The sequence below is a fragment of the Dasypus novemcinctus genome, chromosome 10, assembly GCF_030445035.2.
Source record: "Dasypus novemcinctus isolate mDasNov1 chromosome 10, mDasNov1.1.hap2, whole genome shotgun sequence".
Taxonomy (NCBI): Eukaryota; Metazoa; Chordata; class Mammalia; order Cingulata; family Dasypodidae; genus Dasypus; species Dasypus novemcinctus.
The window spans coordinates 52243319-52269209 of record NC_080682.1 but is presented as its reverse complement, the minus strand read 5'-3'; positions in this window follow the sequence as shown (position 1 = coordinate 52269209).

The following is a 25891-nucleotide window of genomic DNA, read 5'->3' as shown; positions in this document are numbered from 1 at the left end:
AACTTATGGGATGCAGTGAAGGCAGTGATGAGAGGGGAAATTTATAACCCTCAATGCTTACATTAAAAAAGAAGAAAGAACAAAATCAATGACCTAACTATGCAGCTGGACAAACTAGAAAAAGAACAGCATATATTCCAAAAGCAAGCAGAAGGAATGAAATAAAGACTAGAGCAGAAATAAATGAAATTGAGAAAGAAAAATAATAATTAACAAAACTAAATTTGGTTCTTTGAGAAGATTAACGAAATTGACAAACCCACCTATAAAGAAATAAAATAGAAGATGCAAATAAAATCAAAATGAAAATGTGGATTTTACTACTGACTTCTCAGAAATAAAGAGGATATGATGCAAACAACTGTACACCAACAAACTAGACAATGTAGATGAAATAGAAAAATTCCTAGGAAAGTACAAACAACCTACACTGATCCTAGAAGAAATATAAGACTTTAACAAACAGATCACAAGTAAAGTGAAACAGTCATCAAACAGCTCCCCAAAATGAAAAGCCCAGGAGCAGATGATTTCACAGTTCAGTTCTACCAAGCACTTAAAGAAGATTTAATACAAATGTTACTCAAACTCTTCCAAAAAAACCTGTAAAGAAAGGAATGCTACCAAACTCATTCTATGAAGCCAATATCACCCTAATACTAAAGCCAGATAAAGACTAGCATCATAAAAAGAAAATTATAGACACATTTCCTAATGAATATGGATGCAAAAATTCTCAACAAAACACTTACTAATCAGATACATCAACACACTAAAAGAATCATTCATCATGATCAAGTGGGTTTTATACCAGGCACACAAGAGTGGTTTAACACACACACAAAATCAATCAGCATAATATACAACATTAATAAATCAAAGCAGAAAAATCACATGATACTCTCAATTGACACAGAAAAAACATTTGACAAAATATAGTATCCTTGCTTGATAAAAATACTTCAAAAGATAGAAATTGAAGGAAAGTTTCCTAACATGAATAAAGGCCATATATGAAAAGCCCACAGCTAACATTGTATTCAATGGTGAAAGACTGAAAGATTTCCCACTGAGATCAGAAACAAGGCAAGAATGTCCAGTGTCATGACTGTTGTTTAATATAGTGCTAGAGGTTCTAGGTAGAGCAATCAGGCAAGTAAAAGAACTAAAAGGCAACCATATTGGAAAAGGAGAAGCCAATCTTTTGATATATTCAAAGATAATATGATCCTGTACTTAGAAAGCCCTGAAAAATCTATAACGAATCTATTAGAACTAATAAACCAGTCCAGCAGAGTGGCAAGATACATGATTAATACACAGAAATCAGTGGTGTTCTATACAGAACAATCTTTGGAGGAATTCAGGGGAAAAATTCCATTTACAATAGTAGATAAAAGAATCAAGTATTTAGGAATATACTTAGTTGAGGACATGAAGTACTTGTATTCAGAAAACTAAAATGTTTGGCCAAAAGAAATTAAAGAGGACCCAAATAAATGAAATAACATTCCATATTCATGAATTAGAAGACTATAGATTGTTAAGATGTCAATTCTACCCAAACTGATATACAGACTTAATGCAATCCCTATAAAAATTCCAAGAGGCTTTATTAAAGATAATTGATAAACACAGTTATCAAATTTATTTGGAAGTCTAAGGGGCACTGAATAGCCAGAAACATCTTAAAAAGGAAGAAAGAATTTAGAGGATTCTTATTTCCAGACTTTAAATCATATTACCTAGCTATAGTGGTAAAAAAGTATAGTATTGGCATAAAGATAGTCGTATAAAACAGTGCAAGTGATTTTTGACAGGACATTCAAGCACATCCAACTGGGGCAGAACAATCTATTCAACAAATTGTGCTGGGAGAATTGTATATTCACAGCCAAAAGAAAGAAGACACCTTATACAAAAATGACCTGAAAATGGTTCAAAGACTTAAATATAAAAGTTAGTGGAAAACTCCTAGTAGAAAGTATGAGAAACATTCTTCATCACCTGGTTATAAGTGGTGGCTTCTTAAATCTTACACTGAAACCAGGAACAATGAAAGAAATAAAAAACGATAAATAACACCTCCTTTAACTTGAACCCTTTTGTGCTTCAAAATATTTTGTCAAGAAGCTGAACAGGCAGTCACTCACTGGGATAAAATATGTGGAATCCACATATCTGATAAGGGTTTGTTTCCATGCTATATAAAGAGATCATACAACTTAAGAATAAAAGGACAAGCAATCTAATCTAAAAATGAACAAAAGACATAAATAGACATTTCTTCAAACAGGAAATACAAATGGTGAAAAAGCACATGAAAAAAATTTCAATGTCACAGGCTTGCTTGAAGTTGTAGATACTCTCTGTTCCTTGAGATGGGCATTTTCCATCATCATCTGGGTGAGTCCAATGGATTGCAAAGTAGGTATTGCAACTCTGCTGAAATTCAGGTCTCAAGTGGCATCTGGACAGACCAAAGATTTAAGTCTCTGAGATATATATTTATCAAGTACTGTGCTAATTATGGGTTCAAGTAAAAGGGGCAGAAGAGCCATGTGAAGAAAACCTATAAATGAGTTACACTGGGGAGCATAAATTCCAAAGAAAGGCCCACTGATAGGGTGCTGAATCCCTTAGCTGTCTGCCCTGTTTATAATTTTTGGATGTCTCTAGAGCCCCAGCTTTTTGAGGCACTGTTTACTGTTGCAATCAATGAGATCCTGCTGAGTCTTGCCTAAGTGTAACCTCTGGAATGACCTCCCAATTCACTTTGATATCTCTTAGCCATACAAACTCATTTCTATTTACCATTTTCCCCTTTTGGTCTTTTTCCAGATGCATTGCTAGTTGGTCCTTGGTAATAATCCCTTGATGACAGGGAGGCACATCTGGGAGTCATGTCCCATGCTGAGGGGGCAGGTAGTACGTTTATATGCAGAGTTTGGCTTAGAGAGAGGTCATATTTGAGCAACAGGTGTCTTTCAGGTATAACTCTTAGGCAGTATATAATACTGAGTTAAGTTTCAATTTCACAAGACAAGGTTCATAAGTATAATCATCAATTTCAAGGGCCTGGCATAATGATCTGTCTTCCTTCACTAGACCTTGCCCTTGCATTTGGGGGATTCTTGCTGTCCTATTAGAGAATGTAGCAGAATTCCCCAGGACAGGAATGTTAGATTTGTCCTGCATGAAATTGTAGTGATGGATACATGCCATTGTATATTTTGTCATAACTTATGAAATTGTGTGGGACAAAGTGTAAACTATAATGTAAACTATAGTTCATGGTTAGGAGCAATGCTTCAATATGAGTTCATCAATTGTAACAAGTGTACCACACTACTGAAGGACGTTTTTAATGTGGGAAAGTGTGGGAGGGGGAGGAAGTGGGGCATATGGGAATCCCTTATAACGTAAAGCTTCTTTTAAAATAAAAAATAATAATTATTAAAAAAAGGTATTTACCTAATTTTAAAAATAATAATAATATTCTGGTATGAGATTTTTTGTTTGTTTTGGACTAAGAGGAATATTAAAAAATTTACTGGGTGATGACTGAACAATTTTGTTGAAAGTGAGAGCCATTGAGTATATACTTTGGATAGTTTGTAAAGACAGGGGTCTATAAAAAACAGTGAACTATGTGGTGGAAGACAGACTATGGTTAAAGTACAAATATGAGAGTGTTCTCTCATGAACTATGATAAATTGTTAGTTATAACAATATTAAGAAATGATTTTAATAATAGGGGATATATGGAAAAATATATCAGATGTAAGCTTTGGACCACAGTTAGTGGTAATTGTCTGATGATGTTCTTTCATAATCTGTTGCAAATATTCCACAACAACGTAAGGTGTTGGTGGAAGGGTGATGTATTAGAATTCTGCACATTTTGCATGATTGTTTTTTAGTTCACAAGTTCTCACATTTGTATATTAAAAAAATAAGCACAGAGAGTTGCATTAAAAACAAATGGAGCATATGCATAGTTCAGATAGAGACTGTCTTCACAGATCCAAGCATCTCCAGCTTTGAGGGAATTTACAGTTTTACATTTTTTTATCTCAAAATGCTAGTGTTTGAAATATTTCATTCAAGGTTTAAAATCATGAGCTATTAGAGGAACAGAGGGAGCTACAAACCTCGCTAAGATATCCTATTGGAATAACATTTGGGCAAAACAAAAACAAGGTCTATAACTTCTAGGCCTTACTGAAAGAACCATAGTCTATATCCCTTGAAACCATAAGTCATTACTTCTCTTTATGTTGACCTTTCCAAAAGTATCTGCTCACCTTCTATATCAAAGATTATCTAATATATTCCAATAAGAATGAAGAGTAGAGATGATTTCTAAAAAACGACAGGAAAAGATTTCTTTGACTTAACAAATAGTTATTAGTTCTAGTCATGATAATAGATTTTCTTAATACATTTAAAAGAAATTTTCCAAAACAAAATAGGCATTAAAAATAAATGAGTAACAGGGGACTTCAATCTCTGGACTTCCCATGTGCCAGCTGGGCTCTGAGACTCAGCAGAGTGGCGACTCCTACTCTTTGGTTCATTGGTGTTACCCAGGTCAGCTAACCGGGAGGTGAAGATGGCCAACCACCACACCAGGGAGTCAAGAGTGCCTACAACTGCAAGCAGAGGAACTGCATCCATCATTCATGTGGAATCTAAGCCCCCTCTTTATCTAGAGGTGGAGAGGACATCACCATCCCAGGGTCCAAGAATGGAGGAATAAAATACGGACTAGAGTGGACTTACTGATATTCCACTATAGAACTATTGTGATGAGTATTGAAGTAATTTTAGCATTGAGGTGGAGAAAGTGGCCACGGTAGTTGCTGAGGGTAGGGAGAGGGAAGAGGAGGTGTGATGTACGGGCATTTTTGGGACTTTGAGTTGCCCTAAATGATACTGCAGGGTCAGATGCTGGACTTTATATATCCTGCCATAACCCACTGAATGTACTGTGGGAGAGTGTGAACTACAGGGTAAACTATCACCTATGTAGTGCAGCAGAGCCCCAGAATGTGTTCACTGAGTGTGATGAGTGTGCCATATGATGGGGGAGGTTGTTGGTGTGGGAGGAGTGGGGTGGGGAGGTGGGGGGGAATACAGGAACCTCTTATATTTTTTAATGTAACATTTTTATGTGATGTATATATCTTCAAAAAATATAATTTATAAAAATGATGAGGTGGGGGTGTGGGGAGTGGGATATCTGGGGAAAAAGAAAAAAAGAAAAAAAAATAACACGTGGCAGCTGACCTGGGTGAAAAAGGAGGCTTGAATTGGACTCTTTAGGGCCTTGTAACTGTAAGCTTTTACCCCAAATAAATACCCTTTAGAAAAGCCAAAAAATAAAAAATAAATGAGTAAAACTCTACCCAGTATATATCCACATATAAGTAGGGAAAAAAGATATTTAATTATGCAATGGAAATTATTAAAATTTCAATGGTATAAGCATTTTATCCTTTTATATTTATCAGGATTGTAGCTATACACAGATGTTTAAAACTTAAAAGCTCATTTATTTCTGATTTCAACCTTTTCATATCACTCTAATTATGTTTTCAAGTCATTTCAGTTGTTAGTTAATTATAATCATCATTATTAATATTTTTATGCTTATAAACATCCTAGGGTCAAGAGAAGTGACAAAACACAATTCCAATTATGCTTTGTCTTTTCTAAATTAAAAAAAGTGATTAATGATAATCGTAATCTGTAAATTATTTAAATTGCATAAAATATCTCCTTCTCTGTGTTTTCTCTGAAATAATTCACTCTTTTATTTAGCAAATAATTTTGAGGTCCTGTTATGTGCCAGGGATGTTGTAAACATTGGAAATAAAGTAGTAAATAAGACAGGGAGCTATGTTCCAGAAAGAACAAATAGCTATAAAAGAAATAAGTTAATGGGCAAAATTATTTCCAGGAGTAATGCTTGTTATGAAAACTATAATAAAGTTATGTGAGCAACTGTGAATAGGGTTGGGGCTACTTTAAATGTAATGGTTCAAGAAGTTTTGCAATATGGTGTCCTATGAGCAGAGACCAGACTGGCAAGATGAAGCCAACCAGGTGAGTTTGGGGAAGAAGAACATTCTGACGGAGAAATATGAGGCTCTAGGCTCAAAGGAGCTTTGAGTGTTTCAGGGATGGAAAGAAAGCCAGTGTGGCTGGAGTATAGAAAATTTGTTGTATAGGAAATGGATCATAAAAGAATAAGGAGGCCAAGAGTAAGAGCAGAGGGCTCTTGGCATTGCCCAGGTGAGAGTGCATGACTCAAAGACCAGGTGGTAACAGAAGAGATGGAGTACAGTAGTTAGTATTCAGAGCAGATTGATTTGTTGACTTTTAAGTCTCTAATTAAATTGAACCTCTGCAAGTGTTTGCTGTCAATATTACATCTTAGCGTCTAGCACATCCCTTCAATTAGTTTTGATTCCTAATTAATATAATTTATTTGTTTTTCACTTAATCACTAACAGTGCTTACCAGGTTGGAAAGAAAACCATATTTGGATCTTAATAAGTTGGAAAATCTGGCATTAATAGTACTTTAACTTTTCAGGGGTGTTAATGGAAAATCATGAATGTAATTTTTTAAAAAAGGTTCTTTCTTATAAATTAAAAATGGTGAAGTTGGCAGCTCTTAAATGTTTAAGGCCAATATGCTGAATAAGTTCCTCTTAACAAATAATCACTTAAATATGGGCAAAAAAAAGTGATTTGTGAATTTTTAATGGTTTCCTTGAATAAAGATTTCTAAATGCATCTTTTAAAACACTATCATAAGTTTTTAACAGGAGAGAGTATTAGTGTAAAACATTTATGTGGCAGTATTACTGTATACAGTTATACTTTTCTTTAATATACTTTAATAGTTTCTGACTTTTATATATTAAAGTAAACATTTTCATTTCATAATTGCTAAAACAAATACCAACAGTGGGTTGGCTTAAACAAGAATTTATTGGTTCACACTGTTTCAGAGACTAGAAGTCTTGCTTCTTCCAGGGGTCCATATCTTCTGGCTGGCTGGCAATCTTTGGAGTTCCTTGGCTTTCCCAACAAATGGCAATGCACATGGTGGCATTTTCTCCTTTCTCTTTTGGGTGCTGTTGACTTCTCACTTCTGACAGCTCCCTATGACTACTTTGTGTCCAATTTCCTTTACTTACAAGGACTTTAATCATATAGGATTAAGTCCACCTTCACTCAGTTTGAGCATACCTTAACTAATAATATCTTCAAAGGTTCTACATACAAATGGGTTGATACAGGTTCAGGGGTTGGGACCTGAACATACATGAACATGATTCAACCCACTGTGATTTATTAGTAATGTAATATATGAAAGAAAAATGGTCTATGCATGTAAAATATATATTTTCATGTAAAAGAGGAAAACATAGATTTAGAGATATAAAACTAATTTCAAATTTTTCTCTACTTCTTTGAAGGAGAACTTTCTTCAAACCACCATAAATAATTTTCTACTTTAGTCATTGTAATGACTGTAAGTATATTAGAATACCAACTCTCCTTAATTGGCTTTGAGTTAACAAAAAATATTTAATGCCATAATTTACTTAATATGCGGTAAGTTCCTAGACAGGAAATATCATCTTACATCTAAACTGTCACTTCTTTAAGACTCTAATATTCTCCATCTCCCCTCAATATTTCTCCCCCCCAAAAAAATCTCATGTTAATAATTTCCATAAAATTTGGACTCAAGTTTAACTTATTTTAATCTTCTTTACCTGGATTTTCTTGTCCAGTCTACACAAACTCCTGTAAAAATAAGTGAATATACCAATCTCTGAATCAGTGCATAATCATTCATGATCCTCATCTCAAATCAATATCTCCTGTTCCTTTAAAGCCTTCTAAATATTAATCTGTCAAAGCTGAACTTGATTTCTACCTCCATTTTGAATGTTTCCATGACTCTTCTGTCAGTACTAACTCTTCCTCCTTCTTACATTATTTATTCTGTAAAATTTACATGAGATTTTGTTACTAATGGTCTCTTATTATGAAATGTTTGTCTCCCTCATTTAGACTATAGGCACCATGAAAGCAGGAATTGTTTTACATGACTCTGTTTTTCATAGCTTTATTTAAAGAATGACAATATCACAATATTTCAAAGCTTATAATTAATGTCTTTGAATTATATTTCCACACTTGTGTAGGAACAATCATAACTGTCATCTCTCATGGCTTAATCACTGTACAATCATAAAAAAACAACATATACATATCAAGAGTATAACATACTAGGCATACTTGGGCCAAATTCAACTAACTCAGAGATGTTTTATGTTACTGCCCAGTGCTTAATCTAGCTCACAGATATTTTTATCCTGCCCAATGTCTTTTTCTCTCCTCTTATTTGAATGCTTTCAGATAGGATGTACACTTTCCATTCAATTAGAGTATCTGGTATATCCGAGTGGCTTATGTGCATTCAGCTTCATTCATTTTCTTTTTTACCACTGTGGGAATTTGAGTTGATAACTCTATTCTGTACACATGTATTGCAAAGAATTGAATTAGTTTCTCACACAAATAAATTTATATGGGGAGACATTTTTACTTCTCTTCTAGTCATTATCCAGTAAGACAACAAGAAAAATTATTCCTCAAAGTGATAAAATGTCTTGCCCAAAATTGCACAATAAGATAGGATCAGAGTAAGGACTGAACAGGTCCTATTTACAAATTGTTCTTTGTTTATTCCATAACTACATACTATTTATCTGTTACTATTACTACACACTATTAATCTGTATCAGAATTCTCTAGAGAAGCATAACAAACAGGATACACGCATATTAAGAGGTTTATTATAAAGGATTGGCTCACCTGATTGTGGGAGCTGAGAAGTTCTGATTCCACAGGGCAGATTGAGGTTGAAAACTATAATAGGAATAATGGTAACTTCTGGAGTATGAATCCTTTAGGCCAGAAACTGAGGTAGGAGTGGAGGGTTTAACATGAGGCAGAATTACTTTTTTTCCCCAGAACACTCAATTCTTTGCATTTAATGTCTTCAACTGATTAGATGAATTCCACCCACATTATCAAGGGTTGTCCTCACTACTTAAAGTCAACCAGTTGTTGATTCTAATTCTAGCTATGTAATATACCTACCACACCATCTAGGCCAATGTTTGACCAAACAACTGGGTGCCATTACCTAGGCAAGTTGACACATAGAATTAGCAATCACAGTCCACCTTGTCAATTGGCACACATACACATTTCCTTAAACCATACCTAATCTCCAAATGAAAAAGAAAACAAAGTCACACTTCTCCCTAACATGACACAATTATCCTGCATACAGCCAAAAAAAAATGCACTAATATACTGTTAGATAATAACATACTATTACAACCATTTATTCATCACCATTTATTCATAACCTTTAGAACAGAAGTTGCTTTTCAAATTTTTATATTCCCAATGACCACCATGTAGAATACATTTAATAAACATGTTGAATTATTTTTTCTACTGTATTATATAGAAAGTGTGTTGCAGCAAAGTCCTCTAACCCTTCAGTTATCACCTTTAATCATTGTTTGCTTCCATTTTTTAAATCTTGTTTTAATTTTCAGTATATTTGTATTAGCTTTGAGGTGGGAAGAGTAAAAGATGATTGTTAATTTATTTGGGGCCTTTCATCATCTTGGTGCGTCAACTGGAAAAGGCCAAATGCAAAAGTGCTTGCCAAAACAGCTTATGTATTCCTGTCAATTTCTGCCTGCCGAAAACATACTTCTTTCATAGCAGCCAGCAAAGAATAGATTTGGAGCCAAAAAGAAATGAGTCTGTCTTCCTTTCCAACTTGTATCATGTTGTGCATTTGGAGCCAAGAGTTAAGGTAATTTATTCATCTCTTGTCACCAAAAAAAGAGAAGCTGAACTGTTTTATGATGTCTTTTTATGCAGGTAATTGGTGGAGTGCAAAACAGAACTGTTAAACATGTTGACCGTGAAATCTTGAAATATTTCATCAAGTTCCTTAATGATGTACTGTTTTTTAAAGGACAGATTCACTTAGCAACATTCTTAAAGAGAGATTCTGGAAAATCTGTTGATCAAGATGAAAACAAGCAGTGGGCGGTATCTGTATATAATTCCTCAAGTATAACATAGTCCACATGTCCCAGAGAGCCAATCCTTGTGATCATATAAATTATGTAACAATAAACATGAATTCATACAAGCATATGGTATCATTTTATGCTTGTGAGAATAAAAGAGTTTAAATTTAATAGTGACAAAGTATTTGATGTGCATATGGTTTTAACAATTGTAAACTATCTTCTATGCTCAATTCCAATAATTGTCTCTAATTCAAAAATGCACAGCAGTGCCACCATATTTGCCAGCACGCTGTGTACTGCCTGCCTGTATAATGGTACTTCCTGGAGTATGGCAATGTGGTGGCCATAATGCACAGAAAACAAAATCCATGAATCTTATCCTGAACATTTTGACCTTTAAATATATAAACTTTGGATATGTCAGTTAGGCAGTACTCAAGAACCAAGCATCCTGTTTACATTTCAACTTAAGATATACTACCCAATATAACGTCTATTTATAACTTTTCAAATATTTCCTTAAAAAGTTACTCATTTAAATTAAGTTGCTGTCAAGTTTTATTCAATAATTCTTATTTTTATAATGGATTGAACAATAATAAGTACAAATAAATTATTAGAATTTTAATGACAGTGATACATTTTTACATTAGTTTAAATATTTACATTAGTAAACGCACCAAAAAAACTTTCATTTTTATACTTAATTCTTATTATTATACTTATTAACTTCCAAGTCACTGGATTTCCCTTCTTTTCCTGTTTTGATTTAGTGTTTTGTGATAAATAATTTAAAGGTAGACTTAAGAAACATTTATAGAAATGAATCACTGAAACTTAAAATAATTAATACTGCAACAAAAGTAACTCAGTAAGTTTCTGTATAAAGTTAGGAACAAAATTGTTATGAATACTTAGGCTGCTGAGCCTACATGCTGCTCTTTATTTCTCTCAGAGATCTTAAGAACTAGTATGTTAGTTCAGATATTGGCTTGTTTTATTTTGTTTTAGTCTACAAAAAGGTATCAGTTGGTGTTTTTCAGTATAAGGTAAATGCTTACTGCAATCCAAATATAGAAAAAGTGCCAAAATAAGAGAAAAAAAACCAGACTGTACCTTTTACTTAAATGAACTGGATTTTCTCCTTCTTTTCATTATTAATGATGTTTAGCATGTTTTGCCCTTCACTCATTCAAAGTTCTTTATAGTCTCCTAAAATTTGATGAAAGATTAATTTACTATGTCCTAATATTCAAATAAAAGCCAAGATAAATATAATTTTATGAATACATAGTACCAAAATGTACTATTCTACTGTTATAAACGTATGTATTTATGGGGAAAAGTGTGAGTTGAGCTAGTGATTCTCAAAGTGTGGTCACAGACTATCAGTAATGGTATCACCTGGGAACTTGTGAAAAAGTGCAAATTATCAAGCCCTTGAAAAAACTATTGAATCTGAAACTCTAGGTTGGATCCCAGAAATCTGATGAATGAAGAAGAAGGTCATGATTTCTAGAGTGTGCCTGTTTCCTCTATGTAAATACTCCCTCCATGGCCATATTCAAGTTGCAAATGTAACATCAATAAGTGTAAAGTTAGGAAAAGATGCAGCCGGTGCTTCCAACTATTTCTGATGTGTATTACATTTTGGAAGTCACTAACTTGGACAATAGGGGAGTAGGTATAAGCACAGGGTAAAAAGTCATGCAGGTTTAGCTTTGAATAATACCTCTGTCACTTACTAAATTAGTAATTCATTCTTGGGCAAGTTATGTAACTTTTGTGTTCTGTAAAAAGGGTCATAAAAGTGACTACCTCATGGTATGAGAATCAAAGTAGTTAATTTAGCAGAGAAGTTGCATCTTATACAGAGTTTAGGGTCTAAAGTAAAAATTTAAAACATAATCTTCTATAGACTAAAATTACCCTAGCAAATTCTCAATGAATGTCAATATATATAACACAGCATTCCCCCCCCCATTGTATGAAGAGATCTCTGTTTCCGAATTAAAACACCAGATGCAGACTTAGCTAATATTTAAAAGCTGTGTTATGTAAAAATTGCTTATTTTAAACACCAGACTAACACAGGCTACCATGACATGATAATTCTATGGACATTCCATGAACTGAGACCAATTAGGGTACAACTCATTCATACCTTGCATTCCTTCCTTGTTCTTGGACATAGGAATTGTAATTATTATTGCTGTTGTTATGTTGCTATTGTTGGTGTTGTGCTGTTGTTTATATTCTTTCTCTTCAATTCCTCTCCCTGTTAGGTAATAAAGAGAACAAATATTTAAATTCACAATTTAAATTCAGATATTAAAATTCTCTACACTGAAATATTTAATGCAATTTAATTAATGCATTGCCACTGAAATTTGATTAATACATAATAGTCTTCCTGTGTCTTACTTGTTATTTTTGTTGTTGGATGCATCTACTTGAAATCTAGATGAACTGAGCCTCAGCAGTTCTTCAAAGAGCACTGGTAAAAAACAGAAATTGTCATAAAAATAGTAGGGATGAAAAGCATAACAAATCATCTCTTTTCTGCCCACTTCTTGAATAAAATCAACACATTTCTTAGAATTAGGTCAGTACATTTTAGTTTTAGTACTTTCCTCCAAAACTACATCTATTTTACATTTCAAAATTCACACACAAAAAAATCCCTTGTCCAATATTTCTTCACAGTGCTCCCAGCTGTACAAGACCTTGTACAAAAATAAATAATTCTTTCTTTACTCTGACATTTGTATCATTCAACTATGTGTACAAATTAACCTATTTCCTCTTAGCTTAGCTGTAAATATGTATTCCCTTTAATCTTTCCTGATAAGACATTCCTCTAATCAATTTTGGTGCTCTCATTTGAGAGCTAAATTCAATACATGCTACGATTTAACTCTTATAAGAAAGCTGACCAGAATGAATGCAATGCTGTTTAGTTTGAATTGGAAGGTTTGGGGGCACATTTAGAAAACCACTCACTACTCTAAGTGCATAATGGAGATTAACCTGAAAGACATTGATTTTATCTTGATATATATTCTGAAGCTCATTTGTGTTTGAACATTTTCAGCTCCTGTATATCTAAAAGCGATAATACATTTTTTTGGCCTCTCAAGAGTTAGTGAAGCTTCCTTATCCATCGTATTTGAACAAAATCAATAAATCTTAGATTTTTAAGGCTGCTGCAATACCAGCCAGGGATATTCGTTATTTGGCTACTTCTTGCTTGATCACTGGAGTTCGTGGTTGATGAGTCTCGAAAAACCTGAGAGTCAGAAACAACAAGGAAGCATATATAAGTGATCAGTAGGGATTTATAAGATTTGGGTACAATTCATTTCACATGTACACCTAATTAGGGATATTAGGTAATACTTAATAGTCTATCTCACCAAAATTAAAAATTATTTCCTGTAGTTAAGAATTTCTTAACCCCATATATTTTAAGAAAGGATTCAAATGCTTTATTTTGGTCTTTATTTTTTAATGTTACATTAAAAAAATATGAGGTCCCCATATACTCCCCACCCCCTTACCCCCACTCCTCCCCCCATAACAACAACCTCCTCCATCATCATGAGACATTCATTGCACTTGGTGAGTACATCTCTGAGCACCACTGCACCTCATGGTCAATGGTCCACACCATAGCCCACACTCTCCCACAGTCCACCCAGTGGGCCATGGGCGGACATACAATGTCTGGTAACTGTCCCCGCAGCACCACCTAGGACATCTCCAAGTCCCGAAAATGCCCCCACATCATATCTCTTCCTCCCGCTCTCTACCTCCAGCAGCCACCATGGCCACTGTCTCCACATTAATCCCACATTTTCTTCGATTACTAATCACAAATGCTTTTATTTGTGTATATGCTTTATTAATAAGATTGGGAAGTGTCAGTCTTCCAATTCCATTCTTCTTCAAGATGGTTTTGCTTCTTTGGCACTCCTTACCCTTTCATATAAATATGATAATTGGTCTTTCCATTTTGGCAAAGAAAGTTATTGAAATTTTGATTTTCATTGGGATTGTCTTGGATCCGTAATTTGCTTTGGGTAAAATTGACTTCATATTCAGTCTTCCTATCCATGAATACACAATGTCTTTCCATTATTCCATTTGATAACAATGTCTTTATTTTTTTGGTACAAATCCTTTGTATCTTTGTTTAGATTTATTCCTAGATACTTCATTCTTTTAGTTGCTATTGTAAATGGATTTTTCCTTGTTTCCTCTTCACATTGTCCATTACTAGTATATAGAAACACGATTGATATTTTGTGTGTTGATCATGTACCTTGCCTCTTGACTGAATCCATTTAAACACTTTAACTTTTTCCCCTTAAAGTTCATGTAGATTTGTTGAGGACTTTCAGCATTTTCTGTATATAGGATCATGTCTACGCAAATAGGGGAAATGTTACTTCTTTCTTTCCAATTTTAATGCCATTTATTTCTTTTTCTTACCTAATTGTTCTGGCAAGAAATTCCAGGACAATTTTGAACAACAGTGTTGACAGTGGATATCCTTGCCTTGTTCCAGATCTTAGGCAAGAGCTTTCAGTCTTTTATCATTAAGTATAATGCTAGCTGTGAGTCTTTCATATATCCCTTTATCATGTTGAAGAAGTTTCCTTCTATGCTTTATAAGTGTTTATCAAGAAGGGTTGCTGTATTTGGTCAAATGCCTTTTCTGTATTTACAGCTATAAATTTCCCTCTCAGCATTGCCTCCATTACTTCCTATAAGTTTTTGTATATTGTATTTTCATTTTCATTTTCCTCAAGATATTTCCTAATTTCCTTTGTGATTTCCTCTTTAACCAATTGCTTGTTTAAGCATATATTGTTTAATTTCCATATATTTCTGAATACTCCTTTTCTACCTCTGGTATGGATTTCTATCTTCATTCCATTGTGGTTGCAAAAGATGAATTTTATGATTTCATTATTTTTAATTTATAGAGACTTGTTTTGCGACCAACCATATAGTCTATCCTGAAGAATGATCCATGTATGTTCTAGAATGAGCATTGCCATGCTGTTACATGAATAGTTTTATATATGTCTGTTTGGTCTAGTTGGTATAGAGATTTGTTCATGTATTCTATTTCACTACTAATCTTTTTTCTAGATGTTATATCCATTATCAGAAGTGGTATATTAAAAAAAACATACTATTAATTTAGAACTTCATTTTTCCCTTCAACTCTGCTCCCTAAAGCTGCACTTTTTTGACTTGCCACCTGCCTAGCAAATGTGGCCCTCATCTGGAGCTCTGAGGAATCACACCATCTTTAACTGTCCTCCACTGCCTTTGTTCATTGTGGGTTGGAATAATGGCCGTGCTCAGAGCATGGCATCAAGCAATCTGAAGTAGCTAATCAAAAGCAATGAGCAGTGATCTGGTTGCATACCCAATCCTACCCTCAAATGTTGGGAACTAGGTTTTTATGTCTCTCTATGGCACCAGCAAGCTATACCTGGGGCCAGACCCCACTGCTCTCTGCTGCCTGGGCAATGGTAACTGCCACATGGAGAGAGCAATTCACTGGTATTTACCCCAATTTACCAGCGTCTTCCTGCCACTCTTACTTGGATGCTGCAGTCTCCTATTGAGCTGTAGAAGTTTGAAATAGTTAATTCAGATAGTTCCTGACTGTTTAATACCAATATAAAGACTCATTCCTGAGGCTTCCTAATCCACCATCTTCCCACAACTTCCCCAACCCCTGTGGAATCTTGTAACTTTTTTGTAAATCTTGAAGTCAAACTCTGCTCTTCTTTTTCAAGATTGCTCTTTATATATTAGGCATTTAACATATAATTTACAAAAGATTGTCCATTCATATTATATATTTTCCAAAGATTGTGATTTGTCTTATACTGAATCTTCACAATGTTGTATCTTCCAGTTCATGAGTTTGGTATATCTTTCCATGTATTGAAATCTTCTTTAATACTGTTCACCAATGCTTTGCAGTTTTCAATATAGATATCTTACCCATCTTTTAAAATATTCTTATTTTATTATTTGAAAATACTCAGTGCTTTTTTAAATTTTAATTTGGACCTTAATATTCTTAACTCAGAGATGTCATCAGGCTTTAATTGGGTTCCCTCTCACTGTGCCCACCACCTGGAAGCTGTGTCCAGGGTTACCATGATTTTTCCTTTGGTTATAGTTCCCATTTCAATGCTGCCTGTTCTTTTGAAAGTCTGAAAACACTTTTGTTCATATAATTTGTCTAGTTTACTAGTAGTTTACAGAAGTAGTTTAAGTCTGACCATTAATTCTCCATCATGGCTTCTCCAAGACGGTTATTTTTATTTATGTTTTTACTTTGGCTGCCATTACCATCAACAAAAAATTATTGAGAACCAATTCCATGCAAGTCACTAAGCTAGGCATGAGGCCATGAATATTTATAGAACACTTCCCTCATTATAACATATACCTGACATCTATTTTAAAAGATAATAATATACATGGATACATATATTAAATGATGAAAGTTGATAACGTACTTGTTAAAATGGAATAATAATTGATCAAATTATTGATAACATTGGACAAAGAAATAATGTAGGTAAAGGATACTTTCACAGGTATAGAATCTCTACTGGTTGGGATCATCCATCTCTTGAATTCAAGGCTGTTGTAAGACATGCACTGCCAATGACACCTCCTTAAAATCCTAAGGAATGTGTCAATCTAAAATCTATTTTTGCCATTCCCACTTGATTTGTATACTATCGTGACTCCTTCCAATGTTTTTAGACTATCTGTTTGCTTGCCACCAGGTGCAGATATCTGATAACATCCTAAGTATATTCCCAAGTAACCACAATATAAATAGATGGATTGAATATTCATTTTACAGAAGTAATTTTGTAAGAGTACTATCTCTCTTTCTGCTTTTAAGGAGACCACCATGGGTGTACTATTCAATAGTAGCTGGAGTAAGTGTGTGGAATTATGAGAGAAAGTTTTCAGTTACACTTTCCCTCACCCTGCCCCTCCCCACAAAAAGAAGAAAAGATGGCTGTATCTTTTTTGTCTCCAAATTTTAATTTTTTTTAAAATTACAGTTAGTAGATCACAAGGATCATTACATTAAAAACATAAAAAAAACAAAAAACATGAGGTTCCCATATAACCTAATCCCCACACCCCCACCTCATCATTTTTGTAAATTGTAATTTTTTGAAGATATATACATCACACAAAAAATGTTACATTAAAAAATACAAGAGGTTCCTGTATACCCCCACCCCCCCCACCTCACTCTTCTCACACTAACAACCTCCCCCATCATTGTGGCATTCTCATCACACTCAGTGAACACATTTTGGGGCACTGCTGCACTACATAGGTAATAGTTTACCCTGTAGTTCACACTCTCCCCCAGAACATTTAGTGGGTTATGGCAAGATATATAAAGTCCAGCATCTGATCCTGCAATATCATTTAGGACAACTCAAAACCCCAAAAATGCACCCACAGCACATCTCTTCTTCCTTCTCCCTTCCCTCAGCAATTTCCATGGCCACTTTCTCCACCTCGATGCTAAAATTTCTTCTATTACTAGTTACAATAGTTTTATAGTAGAATATTAGTAAGATGGCTATGTCTTAATCTTTGGAGCTATGAATGTGATCTTATTTGGATAATGGACTTTTTCAGATGTAATAAAATTAAACATCTCAAATGAGATCACCTTGAATCATATGTGTGGACCCTAAATCCAATGACAATTGCCCTTATAAAAAACACAGAGGAGGGAAGCAGACTTGGCCCAGTGGATGGGGCATCCGTCTACCACATGAGAGGTCCGCAGTTCAAACCCCGGGTTTCTTTGATTCATGTGGAGCTGGCCCATGCACAGTGCTGATGCGTGCAAGGAGTGCCGTGCCACGCAGGGGTATCCCCCGTGTAGGGGTGTCCTCCGTGTAGGGGAGCCCATGTGCAAGGAATGAGCCCCGTAAGGAGAGCTGCCCAGCCTGAAAGAAATTGCAGCCTGCCCAGGAATGGTGCCCCACACACAGAGAAGTGACTCAGCAAGATGAAGTAACAAAAAGAGACACAGATTCCCGTGCCACTGACAACAACAGAAATGGACAAAGAAGAACATGCAGCAAAATGGACACAGAGAACAGACAACCGGGCGGGGGTGGGGCGCGGTGGCGGGAAGGGGTAAAAAATAAATAAAATAAATCTTTAAAAAAAATAACACAGAGGAATGACACAGAAGGAGAGAGGGCCATGTGAAGATAAGGCAGAGATTGGATTGTAATCACAGCTAAGGAATGGCTGGAGCCACCAAAAGCTGGAAGAAGCAAGGAAGGGTTCTCCCCTAGAGGCTTTGGAGGGAGCACAGTCTCTGGCTTTCATAACTGTGAGAGAATAAATTTCAGTTGTTTTAAGTCACAGTTTGTGATAATTTGTTATGGCAAACTCTGGAAACCAAAAGGGGCAATAAATGAAAGAGATGAAGTGAGAGATAGCTTTTTGAAAAATGTCTTTAAAGTGAAGAAGGGGTAGGAAAAGATCCAGAGATGGAATAATGACTGGTAAGCATGGACGTGAAGACCGTATTCTTGTTTATACCCTACAAACAGTTGACACTCACTTATGAATCTGCTAATGTCAGGGTATATAACATTCCCTTTGGTTCCATGTTACACCTGTTGTCTGTACTACAATCTCTATTAGTCCACTTTCTAAAGTCCATGATGCCAGTAAATTCCCAGGTGAAAAGAAGAAAATATTAATGAACTGGCACAAACAATACCAATGTTCCTTAATCTGATGCAGGTACAAAATCCTCATCCATCTTCCCAGGAAATACATTCTACATAGTCTACCAGGGTGAAATTTTCTAATGTAAAAATGCAAAAAAGAAACATGAGATTTTCTAAAGTTAACAATTAAACTGTAGAATCTGTAATATTTTTAATAAACTGATATAAAAATTAATATTAGAATTTTGATTTAAAGAAAAATCACATCATCTAATAAATATTAGCAACATCTAACACGTGCAAACTAACAACAAAAATAAAGCAAAGCAAAAAACAATGAAACCCAGATGATTTCATTTTGCATATAGTTATTTAGAACTTTTTACACAGTGTAACCATGTTTTATGCTTTAAATATTCTTTCTATAAAATGACATATGGAGAGAATCTTTCTTGACTGTGTTTCAGCTATTGTTTATTCACTAATAAAATCTATCACTTATTAATTCCTAATGCTGTTTTTTAAGTATGTTAATTATTATTTTTTGTAAATAATGTTTTACTAATAGATTTTTAATGAGAAGTAAATAAATGCTCCATTAATATAAGCACAGTACTATTTATTTCTAATGAACTTAATCTTCAACTTGTCTTGCAAACTAGTTATAGGATTTTAAGTTATGTTTATTGATTTTATTTTATAAGGAGGGAATAATTTTATAAAATACATTCATGTTTATAGTCATAGTTTACCAGGCCCAAATTGCCATGTTTTTTCCAGTCTTTGGAAATTGATCCTCTAATTATATGATAATTGCTATTCAGTGATTGGGTAATTATAGAGTAATTGTTAAATCATTACTGAGTAATAACATTATAATACCATGAAATTAAACAGTAGATAAATGCATGACATTTTTTATATACTAAACCATGGTACAGTAGCCCAAGTTATTTTATTTCATTGTATTTAAGGAAAGCAAACAATAAAACACATTAATCAGTTTTGAGTATTCATATATATTAGGGAAATTGCTTCATAGCAAAACCTTTATTATTTTTCTAATGAAAATAACTGGCTTAGTTTGGTGGAAAATTTGGTGGTAGAGAGAGAGCGTGTGATTAAGGGTTTATCTTTCTCTTCAAATATTAATACTTATATTACTCTTCACATTTAACTAAACTGTATTATAAAACACAAATGAACAATCTTGGGAGAAAAAAACAGTACTATTTTTACTTATAGCTATCTCACTAAATTTGACACTAAACTACAAAGAACTAGCTTTTATCATACTAATTCAAATATTAAATTTAAACACACACTCCTATTTATATGAAAAGACCATGTTGCTGAGGGCATAATCTTATTTTAAGCTCAACTGTACAGTTTATTGTACTGCTTAACTGTTGCAGAAGACAAAAATGTCTGGAGAACTTTTCTAGATTGAACTTAAAAGTCATGACAGGTAGTAGTAATGAATGTTTCTTGATTAGATCCTGCCTGAAACAGAGAAAATAGGCAAAAGGACATTATCGAGAAAATTAGGAAAATTATAATTTGGATTATATATTAATTAGAATAATTGCATCAAAGGTAAACTTCCTAATTGCATTAATGATTTTGCTTGGAAAATATTCTTGCTCCTTGATAATTCATTTTCTGGCATTTAGCTGCAAAGTATCACAATACCTGCAACTCTGAAGTGGTTCTGAAAATAAAAATGCATGTGCATATATACACATACACCTGCACATTGCATATACAGAAAGAGTGGAAAAGGAAGGGATGGAGGGAGGGAAAGAGGAAGTGGAAGAGAGAGAGAGAGAGAGAGAGAGAGAGAAAGGGAGAGAGAGAGAAAACACTAGTTCAAGACACTGAGTAGCAGCTCATTAAAAATTGTTGTTTTAAAGAATATAGATCTCATTCAAGAACACATATCAAGATTTTGGGTGAGTAAAGGGTGACAAAGATATTGGAGAGATATACTAAGAGTTTAAAAACAATGACCCCTTGGTAGCATCCATTCTTTGACTTAGTTTTGTTTTGATCAAGTAGCTAGGGAAAGGACCTGCCCTGGTAAAATTTAGGATTGGATAGCTAGCTGAGTTGAATTCAAGTCCATTCCTTGAAACTATAAAGAAGAGTTTATATAAAGAGGTCTATAAAGAAGAGTTTTGGTGATTCATTACAAAGAATCCCAAGAATCAAAATGCGAACTTGAGATATAGGGCCAAGGCTACATTAATGTCCATTAATAAGCATTTTTCTATATTGTTTCTTGTGAATTTATAATCAGATTAGCCAGCTGGTTCCGTGTTAAGGATCTAGACATCTTTTTACCTAGAAACACTACTAAAATCCCTGACTGTCCAGACACCACTCTTATTTATAGCAGTACTAATCTGGGCTGTGTACAGGACAGTGTGTATGACTTAAAATATACAGTTAAAGCCATCTACATCTGATACAGTGACAGACACTGCACTCTCTTATGAAGGCAGCCTGAATTAAAAGAGAAACAATATTATTTTCTGCTCACCAGTGCTCAGTCCTAATTGATTAAGAAAAACACTCTTATTAAACATTTATTGCTGAATTATATCAAATGTTCAATATAAAATTGAGGAAGTCCAAGAAAGTGACAACTGCCTTCTGAGTTTCCAGTTTACCCCTTCTAGTAACCCCACTCAGCAATTCTTGATACTGCAGGAACCTACTTTACATTGTCCCTGTAAACTTTTCTGCTATTCATCACTCCACTCATATTCCCACTTTTATCCAAAGATTTATTGTTGTAGTTATTGGATTTCATACCTCCTCAACTCTTCTGCCCATCTCTTCCATTGTCCTCTACTAACAAAATCCATGATATGCTAAGATCTAACTTGCTGCCTTCTCTGCACTTGTAGCCAGAACAGGCTGAAGAAAAATATCCGACTGGGCTGAATAATCACTCTACTAGAGACCTAAATCTCTATTGGACTTTCAGCTATTCCTATGGCATTTTCCAAGTAATTTTTCTTTCCCATTTTCTGAGAACATTCTTTCAGACTTTGTCTCACCTCAAATTATCAAAAGCCTCTCCCTCATCCTTACTTAGATCTCACAAATTTGCTTATGATATTATTGAAGCAAGCTATAAAATAATTCTCACCAGTTCTTAAGACTTATCACTTCACCCAACTGTAACTGTACCTGCACATCTTACCTCCTCCATTCATCCTGTTGCTATGGATGAGCTCTCCACACTCCCATCTCATGGATGTGCACTGGATTCCATCCCTTCTCATTTACTCATAGACTTCACTTTTGCACCTTCTGCTTTCTCTTTTGCCTCATCAACTTGCTTCTCTTCATTTGAACATCACTGAATACTAACATGGAATATTTTCTATGTCAAAGAAAAGACAACATTTTTAAGAATTTTTAAAAAAGATAGTTTATTTATCAATAGGAGACAGTTTGCAAATTGGGGAATGCTCTATGCTGAGACAAAAGTACTTCATTTTTCTCTGATAAGAATCAGCTTGTATTGTAAATACAATGAGGTTCACAAAGAAAATTATGATAGGTTAAGCAAAAACAATAAGAAAAGCAAGCATTATAAGGGAATGGAATACTACCTAACAAAACTTACTTATCCTAGACAGTGCTCTTGGTTTCATGGAACTCAAGACCCAGGATTAAAGAATGCTGGAGTGTCCGAGCTGTTGTGCAAGCTCAGACAGTATCAGAAAACTTTTCCCACAGAAAATTTGTCTTAGGCATAGATGGGTGATTTCAAGATGTATGGACAAGTTAGCTTTTATTTTAGTCAAGGATAGATAAGTTGGCCTTTGCTTTAGACACATATGGACAAATTGCTTCCAAGACCTTCCTAATTTCTTCAAACCAAAAAAAAAAAAGGAAAAAGAAAAAAGTAAGGAAACGAACAGAGGGCTTATCACCCAATTCTATCTTCCCCTCTAATTACTGTCTAATTTCCCTATAATCCAGTGTAACAAAACTATTCAAAATGTTGTTGTTTGTGATTACCAACTTCTTCATATCCTCTCCTGCCATTTTCTCTTCAGCCTGTTCCAATCAGGCCTTTTTTAAAAAAAACTTTTTTTTTCTATTTTGAAAGAAGCTTTCAATTACATAAATGTTACATCAAAAATGTAGGCAGATTCCCATGTAGCCCACACCATGTCTTTCCCACACTTTTCTCCATTAACAACTTTCTTTTTTTTTTTTTTTAAAGATTTATTTTTATTTATTTAATTCCCCTCCCCTCCCCCGGTTGTCTGTTTTCTGTCTTTTTGCTGCGTCTTGTTTCTTTTTCCGCTTCTGTTGTCGTTAGTATGGTACATTTCTTAAAATTGATGAACACATATTGGATCATTGCTACTAACCTTGGGCTGTAGTTTACATTTTGCACCACATATTTTTATAGGTTATGACAAAATGTATAATGACCTGCATTTATCATTACAATGTCCTGCAGGACAATTTCAATGTCCCCAGAATGCCCCATGTAAAACCAATTCTTCCCTCCCTCTCCCCTCAGAACCTCTAGTAGCTGCTGCCTTTATATCAATGTTACAAGATCTTCCCTTGCAAGAATTATAGTAATTCTACTTTAGTCCATAGTTGTATTCCCCCCAAAAATTAGGCCTTTTTAACCCCTTCCTCTGAAACTTCTCTTGTTGAGATTTCACTCAAATTCGAAATCCTGATGGTACTCAAAATATCAGCAGCAAACTTGAGCATTTCCACGTAACTATTTCCTTCACTCAGATTTCAGTGAACTTTAACTCTGCTTTCCCTCCTACACTTCTGGACACTCCTAATCAGTCTCATTTGTTGGACTTTTCTCCTCTTCCTTATTTCGAAAGATTCTCTAGGATTCAGTTATTGGGCAATTTCTCTTCTACTGAGGAGGTTTCTACACTTACTTCTGGTTCAGAAACGTCGAAATTATCATACAACTTGGAAGCACAAGAATTCCCATGAATCACACAAACATAGATAGTTTTAAGAAACCAGTTTTCTCAATATTCAACCCTAAATGCACTCTTTTAAAAAACACTATTCTGCCTAAGAATTTAGGCATACTATGCAGATTGCCTTTTTCTCCCTCTCTTAATTCTTCTGCCTTTTATAGAAAACAAAACAAAACACGATTATCACCATCCCAAACCTTATTACTGCCTAAAATGTACACATCTCTAGATTATCAAACAAGAAATTTCCAATAGTGGTGCTATTAAATTCACTTTTATTCAAAGCACTGTAACCCCATGGTAGAGATTTCTGTCCTTTCCTGCCTTATATGTATTTCTACTTAGAGCAAAACATGGTGTTAAGAATTGGGTATTAAAGTCTGTTCTGGGGATGTAATAAGTTCTATTTATAAGTATAAACATATATGTACATATGCACATATGTAATGTCAACTTTTATTTGATTAAAGTCAGTGAGTTTGATAGAAGAAAGTGGGCATGCATGTTTCAGGTATTTTTCTTCCCCTCTGTCTTTTTCTAGTCCTTACATGTCTCTTGGCATTAAAAACCACCCCTCCCCTCCACCCCCTCCAGCCCCAAACATACATAAACACCACACAACACCTTGAGAGAGAGAAAGGGTTGGAGGGTTGTATTAGCCAAAATGGTGAAGATGCAAAATATCAGAAATCTGTTGGCTTTTACAAAGGGTATTTATTTGGGGTAGAAGCTTACAATTACCAGGCAATAAAGCGTAAATTACATCCCTCACCAAAGTCTATTGCCACATGTTGGAGCAAGATGTCTGTCAATGTCTGCCAAGGGTTCAGGCTTCCTGGGTTCCTCACTTCCCAAGGCTTGTTTTCTCCAAGCTCAGCTGCTCTGCTAGCTCCATAAGGCTAGCTGCAGACTCCCAGGTAAATGGCTTGTCTTTCTTCCTAGGGCCTCTGTCATGTCAAGCCTTCTCTCTGCCCCTCTGTGTGTGTACTTCCCAGACTCTAGCATTAAAAACTCCCAACTCTTCTGCCATGTTGTTGGTTCTGTGCATGCCCACCCACCAAGGGGGTGGAGATGCAACATCCTATGCACATGGACCAATTAAAACCTTAATCATTACTTAATCAAGTAAAAGTAAAACCTCTGAATCTGATATAATCTAATATGCCTGGAGGGACATACAAGTTTACAAACATAATCCAATATCTATTTTTGGAATTCATAAACAGTATCACACTGCTGCAAGGTTGCTTCAGTTTCCTTGGCTGCTAAAGCAAACACTTCGAAATGGGCTGACTCAAGCAATGGGGATCCAGTGACTAAAGGATTAAGTTTAGGAAAAAAGTCCGAACAAGGCATCATCAAAGCACTGTTCTCTCCTGGAAGACTGTGGCATTCTGGGGTTGGCTGCTGGCCATCCCTTGCCCTTATCTTGTCACATGGCAGTGCACATGGTGGCATCTCCTGCTATCTCCCTTCTCTTCTGGGATATGTTGATGTTCAACTTCTAGCTGTTCCTCTGTGGACTTCTCTCTGTGTCTGTGTTTCATTCTGCTTATAAAGGATTCCAGTAATAAGATAGAGACCCATTCTGTTTGAGATTAGCCACACCTTAATTGAAATAGCCTCATCAAAAAGTCCTACTTTCAATGGGTTCACCCACAGGAATGGATTGCTTTGAAAAACATGAGTTTTTTCTGGGGTACATACAGCTCCAAACCACCACAGGGGGAGTGCAGAGATATAAATATATTTAAATCACTAAAAGAAAGCTACTTTCATTTTGAAAGAAGTAGTATGGTAGCTTTATAATATCTCTGAAAATATGAGTCCCATGATTATAAAGCAAATGAAATTTTAGTAGCTCTCAGATGAATTAGCATTGAAAAATCAAATTTTGGAGCTATGGCTATTCATTTCCTAATTTTCATGGTGCCAATCAAAGCAAAGACTGTTTTTCAAGCAAATGTGTATTCAT